Source organism: Ischnura elegans, chromosome 6 (assembly GCF_921293095.1).
Source record: "Ischnura elegans chromosome 6, ioIscEleg1.1, whole genome shotgun sequence".
NCBI classification, from domain to species: Eukaryota; Metazoa; Arthropoda; class Insecta; order Odonata; family Coenagrionidae; genus Ischnura; species Ischnura elegans.
Genome location: NC_060251.1, coordinates 19,369,624 through 19,383,910, shown reverse-complemented (window position 1 = coordinate 19,383,910; position 14,287 = coordinate 19,369,624). Strand labels below are relative to the sequence as shown.

Here is a 14,287-nt window from a genome sequence, read left to right as displayed (position 1 = left end):
TTACAAAGCTTGAAAAAGCATCTAACTACTCTTATTTACAGCTGTGGTGGTGATAGGAAAGCACCTGGAGTGCATGAGATATGCAATTACCTCCATCTTTTTATTTTATGTATAGCAGGACTTATTACGTAGTAGCATTCACGGATTTATAGGGCCCAAAATATATTGTGAACTTCTTTCTTCATCAGACATAAAACAGTGAGGTGGAATCCCAGAACTTATTTTTAACCCAGAAATTGAACGTAAATATTGTAGAGATGTAGGAAAAGTGATTATTTTCTGTGATACATGACATTTATTTTAGAAAATGTGAAAAGGTTCAACTACGAGCTGTGTCGATTGCCTTAATTTCGTATGGTCTTGTTCCTTAATGATAGAATAATATGCAATAGGTTCAACTTTTATGTTTCATAGTGTAACAGCAAATCTGAAACTTATTCGGCATAAATACAATGTTTTTTTACTTAAATTAAAACTCACTCAAAGCATTTTAATGAACTATGGACTAGTAGATACCCCCCGGACTAAGTTTCTCAGAAAGGTTACTTATATTCCCAACGCTACGGAAATTTTTAACATTGATTGTACTAACAATAGTGCGGGATAACCTTAATTACCATAGTTTATACTGCCCACGTTACATATGCCCTTATTTTGAATCTTATTATAATTAAGTATGAACAGTAAAGAAAGGCACCGCAGCTGTAGATTTTAATTTGTCAGTCAAGTTGATACCTCCGTGATATCACAACTGAAGTTTGTTTCCGCGATCGCGAATTTATCGGCTAGCAGTAGCTACTCGATCCTGGGGCACTAACTACGTAAACAGTAATCTAGAAATCACTTCCACGAGTGATTCATACGTGGGATTGCAGCCACGCGTTCTCTTTGAACATTGGCCAGCTGCCTCATTAATTAACCGCAGTCGTGCTTCCGCGGTAGGACAGCGCTTGCCTCTATTAACTTTGTCCCAGAAGATTTTAAGCGAAATGGACCGCACCGGTCAAAGGATCTCTCGAGAGTTGATGACCTCGGTGCATGTTTCAACTCCGGTGCAACCGCGCAATGTTCCTCAGAGGACTCATCGAAGATGATTTCCGTCTGTAGAAAAGGTTAGAGAAGAGTTTGATCTGGAGTATAGCGTTCTACGGTGCGGAAACGTGGACATTGAGGAAAGAAGACGAGAGAAGATTGGAGGCATTCGAGATGTGGGTATGGAAATGAATGGAGAAGGTGAAATACACGGAGAGGAAAAGGAACGACGAAGTGCTGGACGTGGTGGGTGAGGAGAGGCAGCTTTTAGATGAGATACGGAGGAGACAGAAGGCATGGATGGAGTTAGTGCTTAGCGGGGAGGGGATATTGAAAACGGTGCTAGAGGGTAGAATGTTAGGGAAACGAGGGAGGGGAAGGATAGGAATAGGATTTTTAGATGGATTGAAAGGGAGTAGGCCTTACAGTGAATGGAGGAAGGTAGCGCTGGAAGGAAAGGGAGGCTCCCAGTTCACTTCTTTAGTACTCCATGGAAACCTACCTTAATTGGTAGAATACTGAAGTAAGTATCCCTAGCATCTGGCTTCTGGAATCCATTATCATATTAAACCCTCCGAAAATTTTCTCACCTCGGACAATCTTGCAGTGGGAGAATCGGCAGACGTTCGCCGAGATTCCTTTCTTATGGAAAATCTTTTTCCAGACTCTCTGGACCCCTTTCTTAAATGCAACTGACGTCGAATGCAAGAAAACTCGGAGGAAATGCAAGAAAACTTTGCTACTGCCGAAAGAAACCTTCCTTTCTTCTTTTTTGGCGTTTCACGACTGAGAGTGCAAATGCATACATTTTTTTCAAGAGTTAGCTGAGTTTCTGTGCCTTCAAATGGCTGAAATGCTTGGAAGAGTTAAATAAAAAGAAGGGATGATAAAGTCCCAGGTAGAATGAACAACAAAGCGTCGAAACGTGTGAACGGAATTCTTACCCGTATTGGATATTGGATTCACACCTTTGAAGGATATGAAGCCGGTGACTGGCTCTTTTCCCCATTTTCATAGTGGTCCCAAACGTTAATATATAGCAACCGAAACTTTCCCTTCATCCCAGAATAGAAATAAAAGCCCTTAAATGGCATTCGGGGCAATTTATAGTCAATTTTAGCAATTTGCATTCATTGAATACTGATATGGCTTAACAAATAGAGAAATTTTAGCGTGTGCCGGTAAGCGGTCTGAATAATTGCCTTCCCGCTTCATCGACGTACCCAAACGACTGCGACGTTTATTTATTTTTTCCTTCATTTTCGGCTACTTAGATTCATAAGTAGTTCTGTTAGTAGAGCAATTGAAGTAACAGAGTTTTAATAAAAGCATTATTACGGGAGAAAACTTCGTTTCGATGATTTAAGTCATTCAATCAGTACCGTAGAGTGGGGCGACTTTGTGACAAGGGGTCTATTTTCGTATTTTTCATCTCGCACCGCAACCGCTCGTCTGATGAAAGAGATGCACTGAGCATTTTATTGGTCAGACATGCCGTGACATGTTTCGGTAGCCAGATGGAGCTTCTTAGTACGTGTAGTTCTTTATGACGGCGTTGTCTAGCAATACTATTTTTTACTCTTTCGGAAAAGGAGGGAAACTTTATATTGTGAAAACGTCTAAAACAGGCATGCAAATTTATTTATGAATATGTTGGGAAAATTATTTTAGAATATCAATTAAATAAAGCAATTTTTGTCGAAAATATGAGACAAAAACTGGAATGCATGCACTTTGTGTGGTGACCTTGTGATACGTAAGCTTGTCAAAAAGTTTACATTAACGAATCCCTGTGTCCTGGCCGCCGTAGAGTCCTCAGTGCTGCAAGAGAAGCTAAGAAAACCAAAAGATATACCTACCTCTAGATTCGCGGTGGAAAAATATTTATGAGGAAGGCGGAAAAGGAACGAGCCATTGTATTGACTGCCATGGAGGACTTACGCAAGCTGTAATTATTCTTCTTTATCTATTCAATGACTTCATTGCCTATTAACTGAATTAAATCTAAAAAAGAAGTGCTTGTTGTGCATCAAAATATAAGGAGTCTGAGAAGTAACTTTGACAATTTTATATCTCATATATTTACTTTAAAAAATCAGCCATGCATTATTGTACTCACTGAAATTTGGATAAAATATCATGAAATAAGTCACTTTCAGATTAATGGCTACAAGTATTTTGTTAAATGCAACAATGAAATCCGAGCAAAAGGTATTGTGGTGTATGTAAAAGAGAACGTAAAGTGCTTTTCTAAACCCTTATTTTTAAATTCTGCCGATTGTATTCTGCTTTCCTTAGAATTGAGTTTTTGTAATATTGAGCTTTTGAGTGTTTATAGGAATCTAAATATTCCTATGGTACATTTTTTTAATGATATAGAAAGTATTTTGAAAAATTGTACTGGTAATCTTGTGCTTATTGGTGACATGAATGTAAACACCCTGGTAACCAATAATGATACTGATCATTGTTTGAACTTGTTAAGCTCATTTGGTCTAATTAGTCTTATTACTCAGCCAACTAGGATAACGAACATTTCCGCCACATGTGTTGATCATGTATTTGTTAGTTTTTCAAATTCTTATAAGTATACGCTTTTATCGGATGTATTACATTTAGAAATAACTGATCATTCGCTGGTATCGCTCAGTATCTCTGCCAATGAATACAAAGATACTTGTGTAAACAATCCTACGAACTACGCCTGTGCCACGAAAGTAAATTATGACATATTTAAAAATTCCGTAGCAAATGTTAATTGGAATGGTTTTTAGTGAAAACGATGCATCTAATGCACTTTCACTCATGTTGTTATCTCTCCAAACCAGTCTTGAAACTGCAAAGTATTCAGTAAATCATACGAAAAAAGATGTTAAATTAAAACCGTGGATTACTGGAAATCTCCTAAGACATATTGAGAGAAAAAATTACCTCTCCAAAAAACGCAGAAAGCATCCAAGCATTGATAGCCTGAAAAACGAATATCATAAGTACAGAAACAAATTGCGTGAAAATCTGCGTAACGCAGCCAGTAATTACTACATGTCAAAATTTCAAAAGGCAAATAGAAACACTAAATTACAATGGAATTTGCTTAAAGAATTAATTGGTGAAGAGCGAAGAGATCGTTCTATGATGCAGTTAGAATTAAATGGAATTGTTATCAGTGATTCAAAAAATTTAGCCTCTGAATTTAATAAATACTTCAACAAAATTTTTGAATGTGCAAAAGTAAAATACAATGATGAGAACAGGGCATGTAGTCAAAACCCCTGTGCAAATAAAAGTGAGTTGAATTCCTTTTACATAGAACCAGTGGTGCCAATTGAAATAGTAAAATTAGTTAAAAATCTTTCGTGCAATAAGTCCCCTGGACATGATGGTATAGATGTTAGAATGTTGAAATTAATCATTGATGATGTTGCTCCTGTGTTCGCTCACGTCTGTAATTTAAGTTTTATCAATGGCGTATTTCCGAGCCCTTTGAAGAAAGCTGTTGTTATACCAGTGCATAAAAAAGGGGACAGACAACAAATAACGAATTACCGACCGATATCTCTTTTGTCTGTATTTGCAAAAATTCTAGAGAAACTTGTTAAAAGCCGCCTTCTGAAATTCCTAGACAAGACCAAATTTTTTAGCGAAAATCAGTTTGGATTCAGGCATGGATTGGGAACTGAAGGTGCTCTAGAGAAGCATATGGCCGAAGTATACAATTCAGTCAATTCAAGCTCGCGAACTATTGGGTTATATCTATACATAACCGAGGCATTTGATACACTTTCGCACAAAATACTGCTAATGAAACTTGCGCAAGCTGGAATACGAGGATTATCACTGAAGTAGTTCGAAAGTTATTTGTCGACGAGATCACAATGTTTAAAAGTAAATAATTGTTTTAGCGAATATGTTACAATTGAGACGGGAGTACCACAGGGCTTTGTCTTAGGACCTATTCTGTTTTTGATTTACGTAAACGATTTATGTGAAAATAAATTAAATGGTGAACTCACAGCCTTTGCTGATGATATAGCACTGTGCTTCTCAGCTCCCAATTGGAGTTGTGCTGAAGCACTCGTTAAAGAGGATCTATGTTTCTTGCGAAAATGGTTTAATTTCAATAGGTTAGAGTTAAGTGAAAAGACGAAGTTTATATGCTATGACATATGTAATACAAGTATTTTTAATGGTAAACTCATATTTCATTATACAAATTGTTTCAATTGTGTCTGTAACAGTCCAGTCATTGATAGAGTGAGTGAAATGAAATACTTGGGAGTAATTCTGGGTAGTAATCTACGCTGGGATAAACACTTACTTACTGTAAACAAATGCCTTAGAAGTGCCTTGTCCTAATTTTACTACCTACGAAGAAAATGCCCTCTTCCGGTTAAAAAAACCATTTATCATGCCCTTGTTCATTCCAAACTTTCTTATGGTGTAATCTGCTGGGGCAGTGCATACATGAACACATTTAAGTGTGCACTCATTTTGCAAAAAAAAATAATTAGGGTAATACTGTCTAAAAATTACTATGAGCACTCATTTCCGTTGTTTGTGGTCCTAAATTTGTTGCCACTAAGGCATTTGTATTTATTCAAAGCGCTTAAATTATTTTTTGCCAGAAGTGGAAATATGCCGAGTGTAAGTGACAAATATAAATATAATTTAAGGAATGAGTCATTTATAGTTGCAAATAGACCCAAGTTAACTGTATATAAACGCTGTTTTATTTACATGGGGCCAAAATTATTTCATCTACTGCCCGCTAGAATTAAAATAATAAAACCACAAATGTCATGTTGAGACTTGCTAAAGACTGGCTCTTCTCGCAAGAAAAAGTTGAAAATTTATTTTGATGTATTTACATAAAACTTAATGTATCAGGTACTGCATTATTATGTTATTGGCATACATTTTGTTAGTTGATGGTGACTCAATTCAGGTCCTATGACCTTCGAGAACACCTAAAGCTCCTTCTCTTTTTTCATTGTATTAAGATGTAAAAAACAAATGTAGGAGTAATAAATTATTATTATTATTAAAAAGTCACCCCGCCATGATTTTAGGGAAAAATTTATCATGTTTCTTTTGTCTTAGCAATACTGAGAGGAAGATGAAGACTTATAAAAAGAAGTGGGGTGCAAGAAAAAGAAGTGGGGTGCAAGAGCCTAGACAAATTACTGCAACCACCAGATGTCACCATATTTAGAGTTCTAAAAATAATTTGGCGTTCAATTTTGTCGAATTGGTAGCAGTCAACGTCCAGTAACCGGTGCACGTCCGTTCCAAAAGAGGAACTGCCTAGTCTGTTAAAGAATATTATGGACAAGCTGCAGGAAAACATCATAACTATCTCCAGTCAGGATGCAGGAGGACTGGAATTATTCCGCTCAAAAGAATGGAATTTTTCCGTAGACTTTGGAAGGCCGTATTGGAAGAGAGCCTGCCGTCAGTACCAGGAGTGGTTGGTAAGATCTTCAGAAGAGCTAAAAAAAGTGAAAAGAGGTTACTGGATGTCGTGCCCCCAAAAGAAGGAGAAGCGAGGGTCCTTTGAGGTGAAAAATATCAATTAGGTAACACCCAGTTCATCGCTTGCAAAAATTCTATAGCTCTGTCAAAGCATAAAACGTTTGTAAATTAAGTAAATATAGTTTTTCATTTTTCGAAATTGTGACATTATACTTTTAGCCTACTTTGTAACCCAAAAGGGAAAACGTTGTCACAAAGTCACCAAGTGGGGTGAATTTGTGACGACGTTTTCCCGTTATATAGTTGTTCATATTAAAGATACAGATTTTTGGAGGACATTATCTTTAAAAGGAAGGTTGAAACTATCATATGACGTCATCCCTTTAAGTTTATGTTAAAAATTGATCAGCGTACGGGCGAAAACGTGCAAAACTTGTCACAAAGTCACTCCATTCTAAGGTAAATAATTATTTGATTTCGATTGTGGGAAAATGCAACAATCGCTCTCGTTCCTACGCAAACTTCGTCAAGGATATTAGTCTTCGTTCCTTTGCCCCTTCCATATTTTACAACAGCTAGTTACTCGGGTCATTCAATTAATTAAATTTGGATGTAAATTTTCAAAGTTGACCACGATAATCGTGAGCATAATTCCGTAGGTATTTCCCATCCACCGGCAACAGCCAGGTTAAGCGGCTCATACGCGGTCGTGCACCGCACTCCGTTCCAAGTTCCTCTACATCTACACCTGCACGCTACCCCGCAAGCCACCTAGAAGACGTGTGGCAGGGGGTGTTAGAACACCAGCCGTTTGCACATAAAAAGGAAATGCGGAACTACGATCCGCATTTATTAGTCCTTTATAATTCGGGGGAAAAACGAATTCCCACATCTATCCATTCGATTAAATACCTCTCTTAATTTATTCCCTCTGTTGTACCAGAATATATAGTGGTGCTCCAATATTATGTCCTCCGTGTCGCTCTTAAAGATATCCATTCTCAATTGTTCGAGCAATCTTAGCCTAGCGCGCAGCTTCCGAGTCTCCAGCGGCTCTCAGTCTAATTCGCTGAACATTTGGATATTTGTGCAATGCTGGATGAAAAATCGTCGTGTGTGGAGTACAGTGTGAGGCAGAATGTGAGAGTTATTGTGGTGATTGATAGGTCAGTTGTGACTGTGTTTTTGATACTTGTATATGACTGTGCAGTTTTTCTGGTATTATGACTGACTCAAACGCTTATATGTCAGTGAATTTCTTGCCAAACTTAACCGAAGTATACAGAAGTCATCGCTGTTTGTGGTTGATGAAATCAAAAGAGCACTCAAACACAAAATTGGGTTGTTTTCTTTCAGTTCCCTCGATAAGTTCATATCTGAGAACCATTGCTTTTATAATGACCAACATTCACACCAAATCTTCCGTTTTCTTTTCCGTGGTTCACTATCGAATTAAAAAACATGTAATAAAACTGCCAATAACTTTTATTTGCTCATTGAAATTGTCACCTTACGGCACTACGCATTGGACTGAGCAGTACGACCGTTAGTGGACGCTTTTTTGGTGAGCAGTGCCGTGCAATGCATGGCGGGCAGAGCACGTCGTACGCCACACGACCGTACATGTGCCGCTTTAGATAATAGATTATATAGTTCACAAATCATCTATTGCTCAATACCGTAAGCATACTGCACTCAAGCACAGCGAGGACAAGCTATCGGGTGTAGGATGGTCAGCGGGGGCACACAAATGGCCACTAAATTATATCCACCCTCAAACGTATCGAAAAGTATTTGCGAACAGAGAGTAGTGTCAAACTAAGACAACAATAGCACGGTGTACCCCGAAAGAAGTTTAAAAATCCAGTAGCTAAAGGAATTTTCCTATAGAAATCCATATTCGAGATATACTAATTATAGACATGATATATCCCTGATCTACCCAGAAGAGATGCCTATCAGCAGTATTCACCAGGAATATTCACAGTTTTTCATTAAAGGGTATCATATTCGTTATTGCTGAGTTTCGTGAATAAGTCATCCGAAATATGCTCACAAAGAGATATATTGGCCATTGCATCGTTGAAATATACGACCCTCAGCGAATTTTAACCCGTTATTCGCGAGTGAAAGTGGCAAATATACGCCGCGTTGCCAGAATGACAGCGCGTGCAATCTCTTGGGAAACTATAGATGATGCGGATTCCACTGTAGCTACGACCGCACGTGGAGCTCTCGTCAATTCAGCGCTGGTGAAGTGTGTGCACACATAAACTAAGTATTCAGTGTGTGGGAAGCTTTGAAATCCCTTCTGAAAGGCACATTGTTCTTTCTTCTAATTGAATTCTGCATGCAAGCGACGAGGCAACATAAAATGCTCACTGTTCTTCCTCGAAATACGATACAGTGATGGCGGGTAAATCGATGAGATCCTACCAATCGCGAGGTGATTATTATTTAACAAAATTCACTAACTCTTGATTTACTCTGTGTATTCCATTATAAGTTTTCCTGGATATCAGAAAATTACTTATACCACTTATTTTTTTATTAGACCGCGACCTGGGTTTCAATGAATTATCATCATCTTCAGGCGCAAATTATGATTTGTTTATCTTATTATAGTTACCTAGTTCCTTGATGAATTTTAAAACGGACGCCAGAATAGGGGAAAAGGATGGGTAGAGGTATTCATTTATAAGAGTAATGTCCTGATTTTCAAAAAGTTTAAAATTTCTAATTGCTCCCTAGAGTCCAGTTCACGGCGGTCATAGCAAAATTTTAAAATATTCATTTAAAAATCGCTCCTATGGCAGTTGCATCAGTGTTTAGCAATATTACTTTTTTCATCTTTGCTATATTTGTAAGCACTTAATTGTTCTTTCTTCCTGATTTCAAAACTTCTTCCTGTCTGTCCCACGTATACACCATTGCAATCGCTGCATTTTTATGAATATACTCCACATCTATACAATTGGTCTATCTGATCCTTACATTTAACGATAAGTCTCCTTAGAGTGGCATAAGGTTTAAAAGCCATGCGGAATTTGTCTTTGGGTAAATGATGAGTCATTTTCAGAGAAAAAGCATCGAGGTACGTCACTGTGCACCACTGCTTTTTTATCCTCGTCCGCAGAAAATATTTGGTCGATAGCCAATCTTCTCTGTTTAAAAAAATCAGTTTGTCTATTAAATTTTGTGAATAACTGTTGGCTGAAGCAATTTGTTGAATGATGATAATTTCTTTCTTAAAGTCTTCTTTTGATAGTGGTATGCTCAACAGGCGATGAATCATGGATTGAAAAGCCACAAGTTTGGGTGAGTAATGGTGTCTTGAACTTGCTGGGATGACATGATCGGTATAACAGGGTTTCCAAAAAATGGAGAAGGGATGCCGGTATTTATCGAATTTGATTGTAAGATCCAGATAATTTAAGCAATGGTTGGAGTCTCTTTCACAGGTAAATGAAATTGTAGCATGGATATCATTCAAATAACTCAAGAGCATATCAACTCAAGATTGGCAACTGGATACATACTGAAGTACATAAACAACAATTATAACGAAGTCACGAGGTATTATCATTGATAACAAAGTAATATTCTTTGTAGATACCCCAAAGAACGGACTCAGTATCGTTTTCTAACAGTTTCGATGAATTTTGAATAATTTTTATACAAAAAGGCTGAATTCATTCAACTGAAGGGGCATCTAGGAAATAAGCGAGGTAGGGTGGGTGTGAGTTACGGATAATTTTCAGAGGTTACGGGTAAACGGAAGGAATAACAGGAAGTTGAGAAAGCCATCAATAAACAGTTTGTGGAACCGCATATTGTGTTAAGCATCGGTATCCAAGATTGATTTTACACTGTTAATATTCAGCAGTAGGGCCAATTAAGTCTCAAGAACTCTTCTGTAGAAATTTGCCTGCTTCATGGAAAATTACCTTTTTGCCCGTGATAGTATTTCATTTGTCGTCGTTTTGGCTCCAAAATCTCAGCCCGCAGTATGTGCATTACATAAAGATGAGAAAAAATGAGGCTTTAGCAGAATAATGTATCTCCGCACGACGCACGGTATCCTTCAGACTCATCTTCCAATTAACTTTACGCTTCAATGGCTTCGGCAGTTTTGGGAATTCAAATGAATAACTTTTTAATTACTCATTTTAAGATTTCAGCGAACGGCGCTATCACTTTTTCCAACTATTATCAATAAACATAGTAGCATTTTAAATGATAGGCAGTAGGCTTCATGGATACAATAATAAATCTCATCATTATGACCTTCTGATCACCTAATTTGTTGGCTGAGATGTTTAGAATTCCGGTCATTAGCAAGACGATGGTTGTAGTACCTATGGACTGCATAAGAAAGTGATTTTTCCATGAACATAACGTTCTGCTGACACAATGCATTACTAGCCGAGGTGACAAGTATAGAGCTAACAAGTCAGTCTGTGTCAACCCTAACAATTGAATTAGTCAATTGACGTTAGCCGATGTAACCTTTTTTTCATAGCTGAAATGTTTAAAAGTACTGTGGTAGCCACATTATTCTTTTCTTTAGTTACAAGATCCACGAACAGCCATTATTTACTTTTCATTCTCAGAACTTTTAATAAATTTCTACCGATTGATAACAGAATTTGAAAGGATTTCAATCATTCTCTCTGTTTTCACTGGTAAATTTATCTTGATTTCATGAAAATCATATATTATTGTCGCAAAGGACTTTGTATAATGGATTTTATCCACTGGGGCTATGTGCACCTGATTACTTTTTTATCCTACTGCGATACTATCAGCCGCGATATACTTTCGTAAGTTGTCAAAAGTATTTCCAAAAATATTTTTAAGAGATAATTTAGTCGCACACTCTATCACTTATTGTAAGAGTTAAGCGTCACACGTAAATAATGAATACGCAAAATATTTACGAAATTTCATCAAAATACTACGGGAAATTATATATATATTTTAAAAATATTTATTTGTTCGTCAAAATTAATGTTGTCACCTTCATAAAATTTCCGATTAGACAATATGAACTTGTTCCAGCGCTTCTTCAGATCTTCGAAACACTTCTCGAACTCGATCTTTTCTTTTAGCCATTTATTTTTGTTCCATCTCTGCATGTAAAACGATGGTATTTTATTTTTGAAAATAGGGCACAGTCATAAGGAGCCATTTTGAGCGAATATGGAGGCTGAGACATCGTTACAGTATTTCTTTGGCCAAAGATTCACGAACAAGCAACGCAGTGTGAGCCGATAATCACCTGGATTATAAAAATACATCAAACCTCAACGGCTACCACGACAAAATAATCAATGAATACAGCTGAGCATTTTATCAACTTCAGGGGAGTGTATACCAACAGAATAAAAAAATTGGCAATCAAACTCTCCAAAATTATGAGAACTTATTATTTCTGAACACACCTTGTATGCCATATTATGCAATTTCCCTAAGCACAATGCCCTTCTGTAGTCGTTCGTAAATTGCGTGTAATTTTGTAAACAGTTGAAAATCTCGAAGGATGATTATTGCTGGAGCATACTTATGGCAATCTGAAGTTATGAATTATGGAATCGAGAAATCTGAAGTTATGAATATTTTTACTCACTTATCTGTGAAGATATCCCGGTTGGTCAATGCTCACTTAAATGCGCCAGAAGTGTCGTAAGGAAGTGCAGCGCCTGGCACGGGGCGGGCAGTTCACGGTCACGCTGGTGGCTGCAATCTGCAAAGAACAAGAAGAGATTGGGTTACACTAGGCATTTACTCCCTATTTTCCTCTTTTGTTTCTAAACTAGTTGCTTAGACATGCGATTGAAATAAAAAAAAAAAGAACTTAGAGAATTTCTGCGTTGGAATCATTTGAAAATGTTAAAGCATAAAATACACGAAAAGATAAGTGTCGATCCTCTTTCTTTAGAAAAAAGATAAGTGTCGATCCTCTTTCTTTAGAAATAAAGTGCATTAATAACGTTTAAAATCGGGAATTTTAGCTTTAATTCATTCGACAAATTGAGACTCCGTGGAAATTGCATTGTATTAAGCGAAAAATTACGAAAATACATGCACGAATGCTAACTGACAAATTATCTCTGCCTTATAATTATTACGGAGGCTTCCGCGGTGATTTAAATTGATGATTAGTTTCCGGGTTAGTTTCGCGTCAACTCATTTTTTGGTGAACTACAGTTTCGGGCGCGTTCCAGCTCCCGTCTTCGGGTCCAAATGATCTGCAGAGCTGCAATGGTGATTCTAAATGAATACCGGGGTTTTAACGGTTTCTAACATTTATTACACTTTACTTACAGCTATAAATCATACATCAAATGAAAGAGCTACTTAAACAGTTTTACATAATAGCCTACAGATGTTCAATGTGTGCTCTATACGTCATATCGCACACTTCAAGATGAAATGCGAGTTCCTCCCCAACGTCTCTCGAGTAATCGTTGCAACAGCTGCTTCAATCATGATTCATTAATTCGGAAATGTCAGATTGTAGTGTAGTCACGGATTTTATAATCATCTGGAGGATCACAACCGAACTTTTTACGGAACACACGTTTCACAATAACCAGATTCCATCTTTGCAAACTGTAAAACATATAAAAACCTTTCTGTTCATCAGTCGCAATCTTTGCTACTAGCGCTTTTTAACAGATGGCGGCAGAAAAAGTGAGTGCACACACACATTGTTGCCAACAAACAAAACTGTTTTAGTTGCTCTATTATTTGATGCATCATTTATATTCAGCTTAGTAAAACCACTTGTCTGTTTCCACACACTTTTATTTAAACCGACCATGGTTTCGGCACCTTGTGCTATTATCACGGTACCTTGGTAATGTACAAGATACCTTCACCAACTTGTACCTTGATAATGGCACAAGTTGCCAAAACCATGGTCGGTTTAAATAAAAGTGTGTGGAAACAGACAAGTGGTTTTACTAAGCTGAATATCAAAGATTTCCACCGTATCACGCCTGAAACTGTATCTTTTATCATTTATAGCTGTAATTTTAGTGTAATAAATATAATCAAACGTGAAAACTCCTAAATTCATTTAGAAACACTTTTAAAAACACTTGGTATATAAAGCTACTTAGGCGCACGCTGATTTGGTCGGTTTGAATTTTATTGTTGGAAGAGCCGTTTGAATGATGAGGCTAAAGGATAGCCCTCCTCCCTATTGTAGTTCTTTTCATGATTAGCAATATCTATCGCCTCCCTTACCAGCCGAGGGAAATATTTATTCTCTCTGGGGATGATTTTTGATTCTTGGAATAATATGGCGTGCCCAGGTTCCGACCATGCATGCTCCGCGACCGCAGAAACGCGAAAACTTCTCTTTTACGCTTGCCTTACGATGTGTACTATCTCTGCGTTATGTTTTCTCTGGATCCTTGAATGCGCAAGTGACTTCATGCATTGGAGTGTAAATTTAACTGCCTAGTGCAAGGAATTTTTTTCACAGCTCTAATATTATCACCAAAGGGAAAAAAAGTGGCTATTTGACCTAATTAACTCCTTCTACATTGGAGAAGGGTTCATCGATTCTCTTCTTAATTAATTATCGATTCGCAAACTGTGTGGACGAGGACTACCTATTAAACCCGTGCTCTTCATGCGTATTGAAAAAGTCTTTCAATTATTCTGCCATCACAGAAAATGAGAATTCGCAAAAACCTCTCGTTAATTGAAATTTGCATCAAAGTAAACTAGTTGTCCTGAATACACGCAATTCAAAAAGCATTCATACATC

The 14,287-nt window shown here is 37.3% G+C and overlaps 1 protein-coding gene across 1 annotated transcript in view; it reads right to left on the bottom strand.

Moving 5' to 3' along the window:
* LOC124160275 (tachykinin-like peptides receptor 99D) overlaps positions 1 to 14,287 on the bottom strand; it is a 218,790-nt gene that overhangs the window by 186,205 nt on the left and 18,298 nt on the right. Inside the window, exon 2 of the mRNA XM_046536101.1 lies at positions 12,134 to 12,250. The gene's annotated coding sequence lies outside the window, so the exon portion shown is untranslated. The remainder of the gene's footprint in view (positions 1 to 12,133; positions 12,251 to 14,287) is intronic.